Raw genomic sequence first — 20,334 nt, forward strand, 5'->3', positions numbered from 1 at the left:
TCTGTAAACACCATCACAAAGTCTGTCAAGTTAGTATCCCCAGGGATACGTCCCCAGTCCTCCCTGGAGGGAAGGTGTCATACTTTGTTTAGGGGAAAGGGAAAGGGAGGGGGGCAGGCAGCGTGGTCGGGGGAGGTCAAGTGAGGAAAGAAATACACCTGCTTTTCTCCTCTGGCATTTTGTGCCAGCTTTTGTCTTGTTTAATCCTCACAACAATCCTTATGTGTGGATATTAATATCCTTATTTAATGGATGAGGCAAGCGGAAAAGAGGAAAAGGACTGAATAATTTACTGCCCTCCCCCCCCAAGGTCACACAACTAGTAAACGACAAAATCAGGCATTAAACTGGAACCTGTTTCCGGCCAAAACTCATAGCGTTTCTCCTATCTCACAGAATGGGACCCAGGCACGTCACATTTTACCCAACGGGCAAGCTGACGTTGGTGATTATCTTGGTACAACGCCTCCACCCTCTCCCCCGACACCCCAAGACATTTCTTCACCGTCGCAAGCCCCTCAAAAGCAAGCAAATAATAAACAAGAGGAAACCAAAGGACGACGCACCGTTTTCCAGATAAGAGGACCAAAGGCTGAGCGTCAAAATGGGAGAAGGGGAGTGGGGGATACGGGCTTCCAGTTATGGAATGAGTAGGTCACAGGAATAAAAGGCACAGCACAGAGAATCTAGCAGACGATACTGCACCAGCATCGCACGGTAACGGACGGTAGCCGCGCTGGTGAGCACAGCGTAACATACAGAGAAGTCCTATTCCTGAAACCAAGGTAACATTGTGTGTCGCCTATACTCAAATAAAAACAGAGAGAGAGAGAGAGAGAGAAAGAACCAAGGACCAGAAGGAGAAATGCCTTGTCTGGAGTCACACAGCAAGTCAGTGACAGAAGTGGGACTAGAAACTAGAGGCGGGTCCCAGACTCCCGCTCCAGTGCTCTTTCCAGACTGAGCCACCACCAGTCTATTTCCAGTGAAGGAAATCTCCCAGCCTTCCTGTTCCAGTCTCTCTCAGACTGGTCCATTCCTTTCCAAGCTTCCGATTACTTTCCTCAAGTTAAATAACCTACTGAAAGCACCCATTAGGCACCAAAAATTATTTGTTTAATGTTTGTTTATTTCTGAGAGAGAGAGAGAGAGAGAGAGAGAGAGAGAGAGAGAGAGAGAGAGCGCACGAACAGGGGAAGGGCAGAGAGTGAGGGGGACTGAGGATCTGAAGCAGGGTCTGTGCGGACAGCAGGGAGCCTGATGTGGGGCTCAAACTCACGAACCATGAGATCATGGCCTGAGCCGAAGTCAGACGCTTAACTGACTGAGCCACCTAGGTGCCCTAGCACCAAAGATTATTATTCTTTCTCTTATCCGAACAATTGAAACAACCTCCTAAGCGTCTCTGTCTCCCCACTGGCCCCTAAAGCATCTGCTCTACAGCCACAACCCTGGAGCAATGGCTCTGTTCATATCATCCTTCTGACGAAAAGGTTTCTGTCTCTCCCTGCTTTCATACTGGACATTTAAGACCCCCACACTGAGGCCCAGCCCAGTTCCCTGCAGGCCCCCCAAATACTGATGGTTATTAAGCATTCCGTGGGGCCACAAGTTTTCCCATGAATCTTCGGTCATGCTAGTGCCTTCTGGAATCCTCTCTGGCTTGCCCTCTACAAACACCTGCCCTTGTATTTGAGCCTTCTATCATCTCCTATGACAGAAAGTGACTTTTGCTCTCTTTTGAACATCTCTAAATATACACAGCATTGGGACGCCTGGGTGGCTTGGTGGGACGAGCGTCAGACTTCGGCTCAGGTCATGATCTCGCAGTCCGTGGGTTCGAGCCCCGCATCAGGCCCTGTGCTGACAGCTTGGAGCCTGGAGCCTGCTTCCGACTCTGTGTCTCCTTCTCTCTCTCTCTCTCTCTCTCTCTCTGCCCCACCCCCACTCACTCTCTGTCTCTCAAAAAATAAATGTTAAAAAAAAATTTAGGGGCGCCTGGGTGGCTCAGTCGGTTGAGCGTCTGACTTCGGCTCAGGTCATGATCTCACAGCTCATGAGTTCAAGCCCTGTGTCAGGCTCTGCGCTGACAGCTCAGAGCCTGGAGCCTACTTCGGATTCTGTGTCTCCCTCTCTCTCTGCCTCTAACCCACCTGCATTCTGTCTCTGTCTCTCTCAGAAATAAAACATTAAAGAAATTTTTTTTAATTTAAATATACATGGCATTTAGTGTTTTGTGTTATACCTACTAGTGATTAGAATAAAAATAATTTTTACCCAGGTGGGTGCTTTATAGTTACAAAGCACTTTCACAGACATAAGCCCATTAATCTTAAGAACGAAAATTACCTCTTATTTATCTTGTCTTCCCCACCACGCTCAGCACAGCGTTTTACACTAGGGACAGAGCTGTTAAATACCGTGTTCTGAGGGTGGTCAGACCAAGCCAGAGGAGAATATTTAACACCTCCCTGCTACAGAATCAGAGATTCTGGATGAGGAAGGCAAAATTGTAGTTTACGTTTCCGGGTTGATACCCCATTGCATTTATTAGATTCTTGGAATTTAGAAGCCCCCAAAATATTAAACGCTATTGTCCTAGCTTCTATACTTCTATGAAATGCTGCCTCAGATTATACCACCTCTTGGGGCAGCCATGGACAACTGCCTCATACCGAGTTTATAGGATTACCCCATTCCATAAAGCAACTCATGCATTCACTTGTAATTTCTGGAGTACAATGTGGTTACCTCAAGGTCATGGACCATATTGAATTTAAGTTTGTATCCCTAGGGTTCAGCACAAACTTGCCTGAAGGATGATAATGTAATTGTAACCACCACCATTTTCTAAGCCCTTACTATTTATCAGGCCCTATTCTAGATGGTTCATTAATGAACTCATTTCATTTTTACCACAGCTTGTTTCCCCTCCCACCCCCCCATACTATTATTTACCCCCATCTTACAAACAAGGAAACAGAAGCACAGAGAAATCAAGTAACTTTCCCAAAGTCAAACAACTAGCATGAGGGAGAGCTAGGCTTTGAACCCATGGAATCTGGGTCCGAAGCCATACTCGTATGTACACGCTGAATTTATACTGCCCTTCAGTTGATGAATCAATAGATGTAAGAATGAATGAACAGAGGCACTGAAGATGTTTTTGTCGGAGAACAAGGAACCAACCATCAATTAACCCACCTCTTGCCTCCACCCCATGTTACCCATAGGACTGTCACAAGAGTCTTTCTCAAACTTTCCCTAAGTTCCGCCAGAGTTTATCTATGAGGAATTCCCTGATATACCAGTATAGAATCCCTGTCAGCAAAATAAAAAAGCTTGGTTTAATTTATACCTTAGTGAACTAAATTCTCCCAGAATACAAACTCCAGAAGGACAGGGACCATGTCTGTCTTCTTCCACTGCTGTGCACTGAGGAGAGCATCAGGTACGTTGTGAATAAAAGATAAAAGGTAAACTCCTTCAATGGTTCTGGTCAGATTAAAGTACCTTCACTTCACCCCCTTTGCCTTTCACTTCATCCCCCACCCCAATTTCTACTCATTGTTCAGATCTTGCTAACATTTAATGTTTTTATTTATTTTTGAAAGAGGGAGAGACAGAGCATGAGCAGAGGAGGGGCAGAAAGAGAGGGAGACACAGAATCGGAAGCAGGCTTCAGGCTCTGAGCTGTCAGCACAGGGCCCGATGCGGGGCTCGAACTCAGAAACCGTGAGATCATGACCTGAGCCGAAGTCGGACACTTAACCGACTGAGCCACCCAGGAGCCCCTTGACTAACATTTAATTTCTTCCAGGACGTCTGACTACCCCAAGTATCCCACTTATGAGTTTCCAAAGCATCCCATGCTTCACCCCCGACCCCCACCCCGCCCCCAACACACAGCCCATTTACTTGTCTGTATTCCCCACTCAACTGTAAGTTCTGGAAGGCTATCAGTCCTCATCACTGAAAGCACCTAAAGTCATTATTAGTAAGCCCTCAAAAAACATCTGCTGAATGAATGAGTTCTTTTTTAAACATTCTCTGACTTATCTCCCTTTGTGACCATAGCTTCACCACAGATGGCTTTGAAAACAACCATTTCTGTTGTCAACTCTGTCAGCGGACTCTTGGGGAAGCCCTGTCTCATTCAGAACTTGGGGCTCACTGACACTTCTTCTCAGCGGTCCCCTCAGGGGAGCACCAAGGGAAGAAACACAGGTGCTGGAAGTTTCCTGACCTGGACTCAAACTTTGCTTCTTCTCTAACTAGTCCTACAATCTTCGGCATGTTTCGGAATCTTAATTTGAACTAAACCTAACCGCAACCTCAGGTCTCACATCGGTGAAAGGGGACGAGACAATTTCATCATCGCGGTTTTCTCCAAGGTTAGGGTTAGGGAAGGGGAAAGTACAGATAACGTTTGAGAAGCTACAGGCGGACAATACCTGACATTAATATAAACCTGTATGCTAACTAACAGGGATTAAAATAAAAACTAAAAACAAGAACAAAAACCCCCCCCCAAAACAAAAAATAGCTACAGCTGGACACTCAGTGCCGGTGGTTATTCTTCATCATATGCTCTTGCCTCGTGGTACTTGAACTTGAGCTCAGGTGGCTCCTTTTCGCCTTCCTTGCTGAAACGGTCTGCAACAGCGTCATCAAAATTGCACTTGGGAGACTTGGCTATCCCTTTGGAACCACTCTATGTTTCAAAGTCTCCTGTCAGGGAACTACATCTAACTTCTCACTTACTTAAAAAAAAATAATAATCTGCCTTCTTAAGGTCTAGAGCAGAAATCTGAAATCCTGGCCATAACATTCTTGGGGAAAATAATATAGATGTCTTCTCCCAGCTTCCCATAATACCCAATTTGCAAACAATCTCTCCAGTTTTGGTCAGCATTAAGTGCACTTTACAGGTGCTCCTTGTCAGTTTAACTTCCTTTATTTACCTGTAGGAAGGGGTAACAGCACGGCGAATCAGGAATGTGGCAGATGCCCTGCTTTCAGAAAAGGGGGGCTCTCAAGAGGGGTCTCGACCCTGGAAGAGCCCCATCATTACACCTACCTACATTCTAGATTAGCCTGCGACCTAAGACAAGAAAGGCTCATATCCGTTTCTTCTCGCTAGCAAGGTAAGCTGTAGCATTTCCTGAAAATGGAATCTCCTTGGTTCCTTCCCCTTTGCCCCTCCCCTTATGTCTTCTGGTTTGCTACCAAGCGGACCAACTACTCTGAGATAGAAGAACTTGGCTGAAAAGGATGCCTCCATAGCGTTAACTCCTGGTGGGCCTGGCTTAGCCAGGCATGGGACCTGGGCAACCGACCATGTGAGCACAGCAGCTCTCATCTCGGACACCCATCTCCCTCTGGGGAGAATACAGGAGAGGAGACAAAGTGGAATCTAGCCATTAGGACAGGACCCTCAAGAGCAGAGACATAGGATGCACAAATCATGGCAGGAAGAAGCGCAGAGAAGAAAACTATTGCCCAGGAGATGACTCTCAGTGACTAGGGGTGGCTCGAGAGAAAGGTCCAGGAAGAAGAGAATTGACCAGCGTTTTCAGCAAGGAAGAGAGGCAGGAGTCATAACATTTTGGTGAAAGGAAAACATTTTCTGAAGAGACAAATGACCTTTGGCTCCTCTTTGAAATGCCATGGAGCCTCTGCTGGATGAGACTTCCTACAGGAAGTATCTCAAAAGAGGAAGGTGTGAATTGCAAGATTCCTTCAGTCACAGGTTCTGCATTCTGCCTCAGGAATATCAAGAACCTCTTTCCTCTTCCTTCTCCAGAACTTGAAGGCCTCTGCCCCGACGCACAAATGGTGTCTTCTGTGTCCTTAATCTCTTTGACCGACATAGAAATTTGGGGTGAGTGAATTCCATGACCAGTGTTCTAAGAGAATTTCCCAATCGTCTGCACACAACTCTAAGGTGCCGAAAGGCAGGTCCTGTCATTGGTCATCTTGTGATCTGTGGGGCAAACGTAAAGTTCCAGCATCGCTAACTGCATGACCTTGGGAGAGTCACTTCTCAGGGCATCGATCTCCAAAATCCTTTCCGGTTCTAAGAGTCATATGTAGGATATGCAAGAATAATAACTCCCTAAATTCCTAAATAAAATAATAATTTCCTAAATAAAAAAGACACAAAATAAAGCAGAGATAGAAATACTAAAACAAAAGATTTGCCTCAGTTTCCCAGAGCACCTCGATTCCCAAACGGTATTAGTGTTGCCCAGAAGGTGGCAAAATTGCTTGACTTCATTATCCCCAGCCTTCTCCTTACACTGAAGGTAGGGATACAAATGAGAAAGCAGAGAAAGGCTGTGAGGTAGAAACCCCAAGGAATTCACCCTCGACCCCCAAATACCTGGGAATTAAGCAGGTGCGATGCTGGGCCCTTGCCCTTGAGAAGTTTATTGTCTAAGGTATGTCCCAGTCTGGTGACATGTCAGGGGCATTGGAATCCAAGGGAAGCCAGTGTGAATGAATTCCGTGACTCTGCTAATCCCTTTCCATTCTCCCAAGACCCAACATCTCCCTGATAGTGGCATCAAGGTTATGAGCACAAGGTCTGGAGTGAAACAGCCTGCTTGAAATCCCTCCTCTGTCATTAACTAGCTGACTGACATCAGTAAACGTTAGCTATTATATTAGTTGCCAGCTCAGCACTCCTCTATGGACAGTAGCCAGCCTTTGGGGTGGGGGGCGGTATATGTCTCCCCACTTCCCTACAAATATTATTAAGCAGCCTTTTCTTCTCTCCTAGCTCCCATCCTGCCCTTTTTAAAGTAACCCCCCCTCCAAAAAAAGAGAAGTAACCCAAAACATAGCTATCTTGGTATCATCAGATCACTCTTCCCACGTCCTAGAACATTCTCTATTCCATCCCTTTCTCCCACTCCTTCCCCAACCCCCACCAGCTCTCCCTCCTTTGTTGTTACCAAGGCTAAACTCAAGAGTGAATAACGCACATTGCTATAGTACTCTGCAGCTTTCAGAGTGTTTCTGCACACATGATTTTATTCAGTTCACGGGAAGCAATGTATTTCACCCTTAAAACAACCTTGTGAGCCCAGGGTATTATTTTTTCCCCATTTTACAGATAAACAAACTAAGTCTTAGGTTCACAAGCTGTCCATGCTCACAGCGCTAGGAAGTCAGTCATACAAGGACTGAAAGCCTCCTGACCCCCAAGCCACCCACCCTTTTCTCTACTACTCCGCACTGTCACGTCCAAGTTCACATCCTGGCATCGTGAGGAGCCTGAAGTTTATGGCCGGTCACGAACCCCCTAAAGGCAACAGAGTTCTCTCATTTTTCTCCCTGCTGGCTGCGGCAGGGCTGTCCAGGCTGAAGGCCCATCCATATGAGGTACCTGCAAAGTGCCAGGCCCAGGTGGGGTGAGGAAACCAATGAGAGGGGTTCAGAGGCCCACAAGGTTGTGGGGTGCCTGCTAGAGGGCCACTATGTCATGGCAAAGACCAGAAGAATTCCAGGTCATTGGGCAATCCCGAGGGAGCACCCCAGGGAAAATCCAGCACACCCATGGGCCTCCCTCACTGACGCTTCCAGGGAGAGGGAAACGCACAAGCTCCCTTCTGGCCAGGGCTGAGAGCTTGATCAAATTCAGACACACACACCCATGCACACTCAGCAGTAAACTCAGAGCCATGGAAATCAAACCTTGAGCTCACCCAAAGGCCAAAGGAGAAGCAGCCACAGCCTCAGTCCAGGGCTCCGGCTCAGAGCCACCATCGCCTCGGACGCTGGCTGCCAGGCAGAGCCATAAAATATGCCTCTACTTAATTTTTCCATGGACACAACCCCAGATGCGACTGCCAGGCTCTGGAGGAGATGTAACTGTGTAGCCTCCTAACCTCTCTGCTGTAGGATGCACAGCTGGAACTGGAGAAGGAGGAGTAACCTGGGATCAGGTTTGCCACCCTCTGGAACACTGGCTCTTCCGATATCTTTCCAAGGCCTGGTGCGGCAGTGGAGTAAGTTTTCATTCAGCAACTGATACAGGCTTGGAATTCGGTGCAAATTGCTTACATCTGCTTGGCCCCATCTCAGACAGTCAGGTAGTTTAGAGAAAGAAGGAGGGGCAGCGCTGGCCCACTTCTGGAAGCCGTAGCTGTGTGCTAAGGAATCTGGTGCCATGCTGGGACCAGCCAGCACAGGGTACAAAATTCACCAGCGGAATTGAGAAGAAGGAAAAAAACAACAACAAAAAAAAAAAAACCAAAAAAAAAAACCACATCAGGGCAGCAGGAGACAATAGAGATTCCATTCCAGGCGTGGCTGGTGGGACTGGGACAGGGAAGCCACAAAGACCCCAAAAGGGGGTGGGGACAGAGGGAGAGAAGGTTGGCCCGGGGAATAAGAGCAATGGCAGATTCTACACACACACACACACACACACACACACACACACACACACCCTCAGCCAATTAGGGTGTGTGCACTAACCTCATACATTCGGTAACCTCTTCTCACAACCCAGGAGCTAGCCAAGCCCCTAGGCTCCCCACCCTACCTCACCCCTGCTTGGCAGCGTCCCCAGGGCTTCCTGCAGCTGCCATAACTCCCCAACATCAAAGTCGCCGCTGTCGGGAGCTGAAAATGAGAGACAAGTACCAGCCAGGAGAGCAGCGCCTCCGCGGAGGGCCCGGAAAGTCAGGCCTGAGGGTCCCTCTCTCTCTCCCCCAAGCTTCTCCTGGTGCTGCAGTACCCTTATAAGGGAGCAGCCAAGTCGGCCATCCGTCTGGCCAGAAAATGTATACATTCCCCCGGCTACATGCTGACTTTTCACCCACCGCAACAGAAAGCACCATCCCCACCACCCCCACTCCGGGGCAGGTTTTGCTTTTTATTTCTCATCTTCAACCCCCAAACCATTGGTTGGTTCAGATCGCCGTGCAGCTGGAGGGCAGGAAGTGTGTTTAGAGGAAAGGGGTGGGAAAGGGGTGAGAAGCGGGGACGCGAGACACCCCGAAACTGCTGGGGCGGGGTGGCGGAGGGAGCCGGCAACCTGCAGGGCGCCGCGGACCGGAGCTCTCGCTGCCACCGCGTCCGCAGCTCTGCCGGCCGCCGGGAACCCGCGGCTCGTTCCATTGTTGCACCTCGGCTGTTGCCATGTTGGAGGGAGAGCCCCTTGACCTCCGCTCCCTCGGCTCGGCGGGCAATCTGCAGACCCAGGGCGGCGGCTCCCGGCCGGATGCGCGTCCTACCTGTTCTCGCTGCGGGCTTCCCTGCGAGACCCGACGTGTCGCGTGCTCGGCGACGTGGGCTGCCGGCCCCGCAGCTCCAGGCGTCCCCGCGCCCGCGCGCGCCGCTCCCCTCTCCGCGAGCCACGAGCGCCGGCCCGGGTGGAGGGGGGGGGGAGGGGGGAGGAGGGAGCCGGGGGCTGGCGGGGAGGCAGCGGAGGACGCGGGACCGGCTCCGGGGGGCGCGGGGGAAGCCCTCCGGACCACGAGCGTGCGCGAGCCCGCAGAGTCAGGCCACCCCGGGCGAGACAATAGCGGGAGCAGCGGGCGGGAGCGGAGAAGCCATCTCCCGGAGACCCGGCGCACTGCACGGCGACGCGAGGCGCGGCCAGCCCCGGCCTGGACAGGCAGCCGCCCGGCCGCCCGCTCCAGCCCGCAGCGCCGAGTCGGCGGCGAGCGCGAGGGCGGGGCGGGCCCCGGAACCCTGACCGCCCTCCACCTCTCGCTCCCGCCTCCCGCCTCCCTCCCTCCTTCCCTCTCGGCGGGGGCCCGGGGGCGAGCTGCGCGCTGGCGTCCGATTGTGCTCGGGAACCCGACTGCCCGCGCCGCCGCTTCCCGCCCGGGGGAGGATTCTGCGGATGGTCGTTACTTCTCCCTGCGGGGGCCCCTTTGCTCCGGGTGGGATGCACGCCCGGTCCTTCGGCTGAAAACGGACCACTTAGCGGTTCGAGGACATCCCCCCTCCGCCCCCATCTTTATCAGGATTGCGACGCCCGCCAAAGTCCCTACCTTGAGGGCGGCAGAGGGGGAGCTGTCACCGCGCTGTGCGCTCAGCCTCGTTGGGTTTTCTGTTCGCTCAAGTGGGTCGTCCCACCTGAACCCCAGACAATAGCAACCCTTAGTAGGGGTGGGGGAGGTAGAGCGGCCTCCACCCCAACTATGGTAGGGAAAAAAACCCGCTTCTTTCCATTCAGTAGGTCATGTTTAACATTTTTACTCCGAGCGCCTTTCTTTGAGCAGTGGTCTCTAGAAGAATTTTCCTAAAGACTCCACCCAAAAGAAACCGAGAATTGGCCAGCTCCTCACTTGCATTTGCTTGGCATAGTAACTATGATCCCTGATCTCAAAGTACATTTTCCTCACACTTGTATCCCATTCTCCCCCAGGGCCCTCCTTCCTTTCTGGCGGGTGTGTGAGGATCAACACCCGACTCCCAGGCCCCCCCGCTCTGCAGTCCCCTTCAGGTGTCCAGGGTCTCAAGGCTCCCAGCCTCCCTCAGAAGCCTAGCCCTCCCCAGCCAGGGGAATCCCATGGAAACGTCTGCCAACCTACCCCTTCCCTGGTCTCAAGGAAATATTTATTGAAATGCTACTATTTCAGTCTGTTTAGGGTTTACTAGAGTTTTACTTTTTAAAAAAATGTCAGAAGGGCCTTTTCAATAAGATACAGGGCCTTTAAATTTTCCTCATTAATACAAAACTGTGCAACAAAGCCAACACGATACTTAGATTCATAGTTGTAGAATTGGAAGAGACTCCAGAGCTCAGTAAGAGGCTATTTATTAGGAAGGAATTTGAATAACCGGAGGACGTCCTACGTGGAGGGGGGGGGGGGGCCGGGGGGGGGGAACAATATGAAAAGTGACTTTGTGGTTCACAAGGATTTCTTGGGATATTGTTTTGTTCTCATATAAGACGAAATCTGAGTGAATGCAAAGGATCCCTAATGAGAAGGAGAAGTTTGCATTTCTCTCGGCCCTCTGCCAGGTGACCTTGCGTAGCCCCCTCCACCCTCTTAAGCATCAGTAATATCAGCTTCACTTCCTACTCCGGGCTGTTATGGGGCTCGAATGAGAGAATGTGAGTGAAACTTGTTAATGGCTAGACAGAATGCGGCGCGTACATCATAATGTACACATGATCCTAGTCCCGATCCTCGAGAGCCACGGGGGATAAAAACATGTGTTTATTTACTCCCCCATTCACCACTTGTTGGCGAGGCAAATACTTGTGACAGCTTACTGTTTGCCTGTCATTGGCTAAGCTCAGAGGCCTGAGAACAGAGGAGCCTGTGGGCCATCAGCATCTGTGTTGCTGGAGTGAAAAGTCCCAAATAGAGAGCTAACAGGAAAGAAGCCTGGGTCACTGGGTTGAACGTCTTATCAAAGGCTTTATAACGCACTTTGGTGGGGAGAAAAATGTCCTTATAAGAGAAATCAGGACATGCCAAAAAGTTTAGATTTTGTCCCGCAGGTGACAGAGAACCCAGGGGGTAGACAAGTGGAGCTGGGAACGATCTGACCAGAAAAACCTTCTGGCGTGTTACACGGGAGGAAGGATTTGGAAGATGCACTGTGTGTCCTCCCTTTGCTCCTGCAAACGCAATCTCGACCCTCTGGCTTCCTAGTAGGGCGTGGCCACTGGGGAGCCCTGGCAGGAGATTGGAAGGAAGGAGGTCAAAGAGGTCTGGCTATTTGTTTCTCGGGATTTCCTTCTCTTTGGAGTCACTGTGGGCTGGCTGCCACCCTCAACCAAAGTTCACAGCTCCCCCTAGGTGCTTCCCTCTCCCTCTCTTCCTTCCCTTTTCTCAGTTCCTTTGCCTTCGCAGGCCTGGGGGTGGAAACTTGCTTTCCTGCTGGCCCCAAAGTACTGCACACTATTCCTGTGGCTTTCCTTCACCCTGCTGACTCTTTGTAAATTGTCTCTTCAGTTTGGAGCGTGCCATCTGCTCCCTGCCAGGTTAGGAGAACAGGCTGAGAGCTTAGGAGGCCATGGCTATGTTCAGAGTGCAAGATCAGAGAATCTCTGATGTGCCAGGGCTGTGGCACTGAGGATGAAAAGGAAAGGACAGGTACGAGAGACGGTTAGGAAGTCACATCAATAATATTTGATAATAGGGGCGCCTGGGTGGCTCAGTCGGTTAAGCGTCCGACTTCAGCTCAGGTCACGATCTCGCGGTCCGTGAGTTCGAGCCCCGCGTCGGGCTCTGGGCTGATGGCTCAGAGCCTGGAGCCTGCTTCCGATTCTGTGTCTCCCTCTCTCTCTGCCCCTCCCTCCCATTCATGCTCTGTCTCTCTCTGTCTCAAAAATAAAATAAACGTTAAAAAAATTTAAAAAAAAACAATATTTGATAATATATTGAATGTAGGAAGTGGGGGCAGGAATCTAGAATCCCTCTCCGCTTGATGCCATAGGAATTGGTGGCAGATGGTGCCAGCACTAAGTGGGGGACTACGTAAGACAGGGCCCAGGTGTTGGGGGAGCAAACGTGAGTTTAATTTTGCACATGTTGGGTTTGAGGAACCTGTGGAATGTTTAGGTGAGGTTGTCTAACAGACAGTGGATTTCTGAAGCTAAAGTCAGAGCAGAGGCACAGACAGATGACAGGAATTTTGGACTCTTCAGATTATAGATGGTCGGCGAAGCTGTGGGCATGCGTGAGATCACCCAGATGGGCGTACAGAGGAAGCAAGAGCAAAAGAAGTGGAGAAGAAACAACCACGTCGATAGGGGAAAAAAGTGAGACCATAGGGTGTCAGAAAGGAGGGTGGGAGGAAGTGTCAGGAAAGTGACCGGAACACCAGTGTGGCGGGGACATCCAGGGGAGGCAGGGCCGGAAAGTGCCCGTTGGATTGGCAGGAAAGTCACTAGGACCCGTGCTGTGAGAACAGTCACAGTAACACCAGGCTCCAGTGGGTTAAGGAATATAAGAGACCGAAAATAGCATTGAGCATTTTTTTCTAGAAGGTTGACAGTTAAAGGAAAGGAGAAATGTAAGGCAATCGGGTGGGGGGAGGGCTGCAGGATCAAGGGAAAGATTTTTGTTATGTCTTTCCTTTTTCAGAAGGGAAGGCTTAAACATGCTCATATGTTGAGGGGGGAGACCAAGGAGATAGAGAGATGATTAATGAAAAATGTCGCAGAGGAGATGGGATCCGGACACACGGGGGTGGGGTTGTCTGGGATATCTAAGAGGAAGGGTGCACCCGCAGACGTTTGTGTAGATCGGTAAGCCTGGAGGTTAGGCGCTAACTGGCTGCTACCTGACGGTCTGTAGGTAATCTCCTGAGAGAGAAGGGGGTCAAGCTGGGCTTGAGGAGAGTTCAGGAAAGTGGTTCAGGCAAGGAATGAGGATGGTAACTTCTTAGAGAGGGAATGGAATTGTCAGCAGGGTGGAGGATGTGGCTGGAATCAGATATTCTGATATGTAGTGGCTACGGTATTAACATTTTCATCATTTTCTTCTGCAGCACTGGGAAGCCCAGGTGTAGAATGTTCAATCAGGGCTGGGGGCAGGGAGCCTGGTGGTGTTGCAGAATAGGTACCCTTGGAGGATAAAGGGGAAAGAAGGTTCCTGACAAAACAGGAACTGGCCAGGGAGGGATGTGAAGGTGGGGAAAGGCTATGAATCTTGAGGAAGGGGGTTAAGGGGCTGGGCTACCTCTAGTCTTGCTCCACTCCTGTCTCTTTTCCAACACCCTAGCCAGAATGATCTTTCTAAAGCAGACATCCGCTTCCCTTCCTTAACATCAACTAGCCTGTCAGCTCCATGAGGGCAGGGATTTTTTTTTTTTAAGTTTATTTATTTTGGGGGAAGGGGAGAGAGCGAGAAAGAGAGAGAGAGAGGGAGAATTCCAAGAAGGTTCCAAACTGTCAGTGAGAGCCCGATTCAGGGCTTGAACCCAGGAACCATGAGCTCATGACCTAAGCTGAAATCAAGAGCTGATCGCTCGACTGAGCCACCCAGGGGCCCCAGTGCAGGGATTCTTTACCTTAGTTTTTAATTTTTGTTATTATTGTTATTGTTTTATTATTATTTTTTTTTTACCTTAGTTTTTAAACTTCTGTATTTCCCAGAGCCTGGAACAGTGCCTGGTATGTAGCATGTGCTCAATAAAATTTGCCAAACAAATGGATGAATGACTCTGTATAGCTCTTGCATGAAGCTCAAACTTTTAAGAAAGTCAGCAAGGCCTCTCATAATCTGGCCCTTGCTTTTCACTCTAGCCTCGGAGGACAAAAACTGTCTTGTCCATCTTGTAACCTCAGAATGCCCATAATGTCATCATTTAATAAATGGGGCTTGAATGAATCACTCCCTCCCTCATTCCAAGGCAAATCCCATGTTGCTTCTAGAATACATGTGATTCCCAACTCGGGGTCTTTCTACACGCTCTTCCCACTGCCTGGAAAGGGCCTCCTACCTGCCAAAAATCCCACCTCTGTTGCCCTTCCCATTATGTCGCTGTCTTTCTACATGGTAGGCAGAGTAATGGCCCCCTTGAGGAGGAAATGTCTGCTTCCCAATCCCTGGGACGTATAAATATGTTATCTTACATGGCAAAAGGATTGTGCAGATATGATTAAGTTAAATACCTCCAGATGGGGAGATTAGCCGGGATTACCTAGGTGAGCCCAATCTAATCACACTGGTCCTTAAAAGCAGAACACTTTACTCAGCTGAAGCCAGAGGGAGATGCGATGATGGAAGAATGGCAAAAGGGAGATGACGTTGGTGGCTTTTAAGTTGGAGAATTGAGGTTCTGAGCAAAGGAATGTGAACATCTTCTAGAAACCGGAGAATGTAAGGAAATAGATGCCCCCCAACAGCCTTCAGAAAGGAACATGGCCCTGTTGACACACTGATTTTAGCCCAGTGGGCCCCGTGTTAGGCTTCTGACCTACATGATAAGCTTTTTATAAATAGTTTCTCTGCGTGGTCAGTGCAGAGCCCGAGGTAGGGCTCCATCCCACAAACCATGAGATGGTGACCTCAGCTGAAATCAAGAGTCAGACGCTCCAGCAACTGAGCCACCCAGGCGCCCCTAAGATAATAAACTTTTAATCCACTAAATTTGTGGTAATTTGTTATAGTAGCAATAGCAAACTAATACACCCTATAATTAGCTTTCCAGGAAGCTTCCCTAGAGTGCTTCCTAACAATGTCTAGATACACCTGATAGCTGCCTGGATTGTAACACTCATCACCGAGTGTCAGAATTGCCTGTTTGCTTTTTTTCTGAACTGGGGAGGGGACAGATGAGGAGGGTAATGAGAGTGTAAGCTTCTTAAGGACAAGGCAATCTCTGTTGGGTTTACCTTTGAATTTACAGGACTAATTCATTGCCTGATCCAAAGCTGTTGTTCAGTATATACTTGATGAATGAATGGGTGAATGAACAACTGGTTACTAGTTAGGGAGCAGGTGGTCGAAAGGAATGAGAGGAGAGGGGGATTAAATCTGTGCTGTGTTCTCTCAGGGCTCTGCTCTGGGCCCGGGCTTATCCGTAAAACAAGTCTGAGCTAAAATTGCAAAGGGCAATGTTTGTACCATTTTCATTTAAAAATCCTTCAGGAGACTTTCTTCGAAAAGATCCAAATATTTTTGCAAAGGCGAATGGATACTGGAGACGGGGTAGAGAAACTCTGTAAATATTTGGTGATCAGACTGACTTCAATCCCTTTGGGTCCCACTGGCCTCGAAATCAGTCCTGTTTCTCTCTTACACCTTTTCCATGACCCAGAACATTTGGGGGCTGCCTTGTTCAGGGAGAATATTAATCCTAGTGTCTGAGTTCTTGAGGCTGTCCAAGATTATTGGGCTGCCAACCTCTCTGTATTCTCAGAGAAGAGAAGAGTAGAGGGGCTCACCTGAAACCCAGGATGCTCTCAGTTTGGAGTTTTTAGGGCCAAACACCAGAGAAGACTTCTCCAAACAACTTCTCTGTTCCATGCATCTCCCTGGTACCTTGTAATGGTCTCAACTCCAAACACTCTACACAGTGATGATGGAAGATGGGGTCTTTGCACAGGCAGCTACACCTTGCATTGGTTTGGGAAGCCCTGGGAAAGCCTCTCAAAATTAAACCTTTCCCGCTGGCCTAAAATTCCACCATTACAGGGGTGCCCACGTGGCTCAGTTGGTTAAGCATCTGACCCTTGATTTCAGCTCAGTCGTGATCTCACGATGGCATGGGGCCTGCTTGGGATTCTCTCTCTTCCTCTCTCTCTCTGCCCACCCCCCCATAAATGTATAAACATGAAAAAAAAAAGTCAACATTAGAGATGTTTTCTGGCTCTTCAATACAATTGTATTCAACTCCCAACTATCCATATGCTTCCCCTGTCATGGGCCACTGTGGGAGTCTCAGGATGAGGAGGACAAGACCGCACCTTGCACGCAGGTGCCCCTAAGGCCTTGTGAAAACAGTTTCCTCTTCAAAGTGTAATCACATAAGCTAACGTTTGCCAGCTGTAGGAAGAGGACTGTGTCAGGGTCCAGCTAACGGACGGTGTCACTGAGAGGGCAAGAAGGAGCGAGAACTGCAGAGACCTTTCTTGCTCCACAACTTTTCCCGGTTCTGATACAGAGCTGATGGTGATTTTCAGACAGGTGAGTCTGGTGAATGGCAGGCGGCGTTTGGGGGGGGGGGTTAAAGGGTGAGTGGGGGGGGGTAAAAAGCATCCCTTTAAAAATTAGTGGGAGAACACCTGAAACTAATGTAACACCGTCTGTTAAGCATACCAAGTTAAACATTTGATTAGAAAAAGACAAAATAGTGGCGGAAATTATGTTTAAGAAATGTGGGGAGGGGAGGGGGGGGACCCAATATGGAATCTGTGACATTCGACTGCCCTCTAGTGGGAGAACTAAGTTCCGCAGTCTAGGCGAGGTGAGAAATGAAGAGGCACTCCCGGAAGGGATGGTCGTAAATAAGGTACCAGATGGCACCCCTGTTTGTGATTCAACTTGGGGAAAAGCGGATTCAGTTCACGCTACCTCAGGTGTGACACTGCAGTGTGAACGAGCCAGACTTTTGATTCAACTTTCAAACTTTGCCATTGCCTGTACGACACAATTTTTCTCCCCGGCCCCGGATGAATCTGGTCAGCTGTCTCCAATCTGGCACCTCCTGTCTCTACCTCCCTCCATTCCAGCCACACTAACCTATTCACCATTCTTCACCCCCCCCCCCCCCCCCCCGCCGTTGACACTCCCCTCTCTCCTTCCAGGTTCAGTGTTTGCCTTCCCACTGTGTCTAGTTTACTGCTGTGGAAATAGTAGGTATTCAACAAGCCACTTGATGGGTCAATCCTATCCAGTCTATTGAACTTTAAACAGAAGGAAAGGAGAGGGTGATTAAATCTGTGCTGTGTTCTCTCAGGGCTACCACGGAATACCACATAACAAAGCCATTGGGCAAGGGGGAAAAAAAACCTTCAAAGCCCCTCTATTCTCTCCCCTTTAGGGAGCCTAGACAGACACCATTTGCCTTCCTTAAACGAATTTAGGTATCGCACGTTTCCACATCTCGTTCATAAAAACAGAGCGAGGAGTTTTCCTTAGTTAACACAGTGGATGCTCAAGAAATGCCTGAATGAATAAATGACAAACGTCTGCTGGCTCATTACAATCTACTCTGCACACCTCTGACAGTTATTTGTTGCAATTCAACTCTGACCATGTGTTTTCCTTGCTGAAAACTCCAGGGCCCCTATCCTGGTTTTGTAACCATGGCCTTGCTGCCCATGCTTATGCCACTCTGTACTTGAATTCGTCTTGCTACACTTATTACTTTGCTAAAGTGGTTTGCTTACGTGTCTGCCTTCTTTCCCAGGCCGACTCCAGAGCTAGTGCAGGACCTAAGCCATAATAGAGGATCAATAAATATGCAGTTAAATCATTCCTTCCTGTTGGATTTCGAGTCTGTTCCTTCTAATCTTATTCACTGTGGGAGAAGGAAGAGCGTGGTAAAACTTCAGATTTAGAAGGTATCTTACAGGTCATTTGATCAATTTCCCTCATTTTATAGATGTGGAAACCCAGGACTGCTCAGGATCACACAATTTGTTGGTCTTTGTTCTAAAAGAATCAGACAATTGTGGGAAAGAAATTCCTCCAACCAAGGCTGAGCGGTTTTGTTGTTCATTGTGTTCAGAAGCCTCCAGTTCCCAGAAACAAAAATGAACTCCCTTATCAGTCTTCGGAATTTCATAATCCTGCCTTCCCCACCCCATGCGTCAGGGCTGCTGAAACTGATTTTGGGAAAAACTAGGCTGATCTGGAGGTTTGTAATACTCCACGTTGTTCCCACTGGTGCACGCTGACACTGCTTTTACAAGGGCTCATTTTGTGAATCTGACCTGGAAACTGCAAGGTGCCTAGAAGGCAGGGAAAAGCAAAAATTCGGTCAAAACCTAAATTAAAAGTCTAAGCTCCTTCTCTCTCGTCTAAATTTGGACCCACCTTTCCACTGTCACTTCTATTTTCCTATATTAGCTGCCCTATTCGTGAATCAGATGCGTCTTTCCTTCTTTTGTGCTGAGGGATGCTCATCTAACAGCTGTATCATCTAGTTAACGGAAATGTATTTTTCATTAAAGAGAAAGATACGGTCATCTAGTTCCGTGGAGTAACTAAAATTAAGAGGTCCTACTGGTGAAGTGATAAACGGAAGACACAAGAATTGTAACAAAAAGAGGTCACAGCTCTATGTCTGAAAGTTTAATGTTGGTTGCCCTTTCCCATAAGTCGCTACCATTTCGTGTCAGAGTTTAGTAGATACTGGCAATTGATCAAATATGAAATATGAAAGAACTTCAAGAACACATGTCTTAAGGAAATGGAGAAACAGAAAAATAAATGCTTTTTTAAAAATCTTGCTAAAAAAGATACTTTAAATATGGTTCAACCAGAGAAGTAATTTATTAGAATTATATCAAGTAAACAGAAGAGCAGGGCTTCCCAAGAGCGCCCGGATAGCTCAGTCGGTAGAGCATCAGACTTTTAATCTGAGGGTCCAGGGTTCAAGTCCCTGTTCGGGCGTCTGTGGCTTTTGCCCCTTACTTACATTACCAAATATTACCGTATGAAAATCTCAGCACTGAAGCAAACTTCTGCCTCAAATTGAGTTTTTTTTTTTTTTTCCCTTGCTTTCAGAATATGCGAGGTAAATATGTTCTCGGGGAAGAAAACACTGACTACGCAAACTCACTCAATTTCTTGGTGAATATGGAAGTTTTTACGTGGTGGTTTCCCAGTGAGACGGAATTTGTGTTGTTCAGATTGTTAAAAATCGAAGCTGAAAAGGAAGGCAGAAGTTAAAGCAAAGCGCCCGAACAGGGACTTGAACCCTGGACCCTCAGATTAAAAGTCTGATGCTCTACCGACTGAGCTATCCGGGCTCTCACAAGAGAAGGCTCCTATTACAATGCCTTACATAAGAATAAAGAACCTTGCGTAATCGCCTCCTTCCATCCACATTTTGTGAAACCGTTTTAAACCCAAGAAAGCTCACGATTCATACAACAAAGAGAAACAGAAGACCTGAATCATGTACTTGTCAGCAGCGTTAGCAGCTACTTCAGAACTGAGAGGTATTTATGTGCCCAACAGCCATTATTACGTAGGCTTCTTTGATTTGTAATCAATCCAACACATCCAGGATTAAGAGAACGGCAAGGTACATCACTTTTGAAGCGTTGTGGTGGCATCAGGTCCCTTTTACTATTGATAATCACGTGGATATCAGTTCTAAAACTGACCCGACAACAGAAAAGAAGAAAAGAGTCTAAGAGAAGAGTATAAATATGCTGCTGGGAAGCTACTGGGTTGAACTGCAGAGTACAAACTGGGAGAAAGGACCCTGCAGAGGGATAGTGTGATTGTCCCGCAGGTCCCTTGAAGACGTCCAAATAATTTTAAATGACGCAAACCCTGGAGGAAGTCACCAGCAGTGATCCTGGGGGTACAAGCCCTGCCAGCCAGAGAGACAAGAAAGCTGAGCGTGCCTGCAGAGAGATCTTACTGATCATGGCATTCGAGGCTCTTCTCTTCCACTGCCATCAGTGATCTGAGCACTGCCTTCTGCTACAGGGCCGGCTTTGAGACTTATCCACCATGGGGCTCAGGGTGAGACATTAAAGAATTTCTGTTCGCTGGTGTTGCTCTCCCTTAATCTACCTGCCTAATTCCAACACTTTAGGAGTGGTTGTTCAGGCCCAGCAATGTCACTTTTAGGAATTTGTCCTGAAGAAATAATCAGGGATACATAAAAAGACTTGGTTGCAGGAGAGATCGTCATGATATTTTAAGTGGAAAATACTGCAAA

General features: G+C 48.5%; 1 protein-coding gene and 2 non-coding genes across 5 annotated transcripts in view; 1 reads left to right on the forward strand and 2 right to left on the reverse strand.

The window, feature by feature from the left end:
* PIK3C2B (phosphatidylinositol-4-phosphate 3-kinase catalytic subunit type 2 beta) overlaps positions 1 to 9,903 on the reverse strand; it is a 66,677-nt gene extending 56,774 nt beyond the window's left edge. For 2 of the 3 annotated variants that reach the window (XM_047840407.1, XM_047840408.1), the window contains exon 1: positions 9,249 to 9,898. The gene's annotated coding sequence lies outside the window, so the exon portion shown is untranslated. Of the gene's footprint in view, positions 1 to 9,248 lie in introns of all 3 variants that reach the window. The other variant, XR_007148121.1, reaches the window with a different exon arrangement.
* Positions 9,904 to 18,976: 9,073 nt separating this feature from the next.
* Positions 18,977 to 19,049, forward strand: TRNAK-UUU (transfer RNA lysine (anticodon UUU)). The gene has a single exon. It is a non-coding gene; the product is annotated as a tRNA-Lys (tRNA).
* Positions 19,050 to 19,335: 286 nt separating this feature from the next.
* TRNAK-UUU (transfer RNA lysine (anticodon UUU)) lies at positions 19,336 to 19,408 on the reverse strand. Its single transcript has one exon. It is a non-coding gene; the product is annotated as a tRNA-Lys (tRNA).
* Positions 19,409 to 20,334: the final 926 nt, after the last annotated feature.

Source organism: Prionailurus viverrinus, chromosome F1, assembly GCF_022837055.1.
Source record: "Prionailurus viverrinus isolate Anna chromosome F1, UM_Priviv_1.0, whole genome shotgun sequence".
NCBI lineage: Eukaryota > Metazoa > Chordata > Mammalia > Carnivora > Felidae > Prionailurus > Prionailurus viverrinus.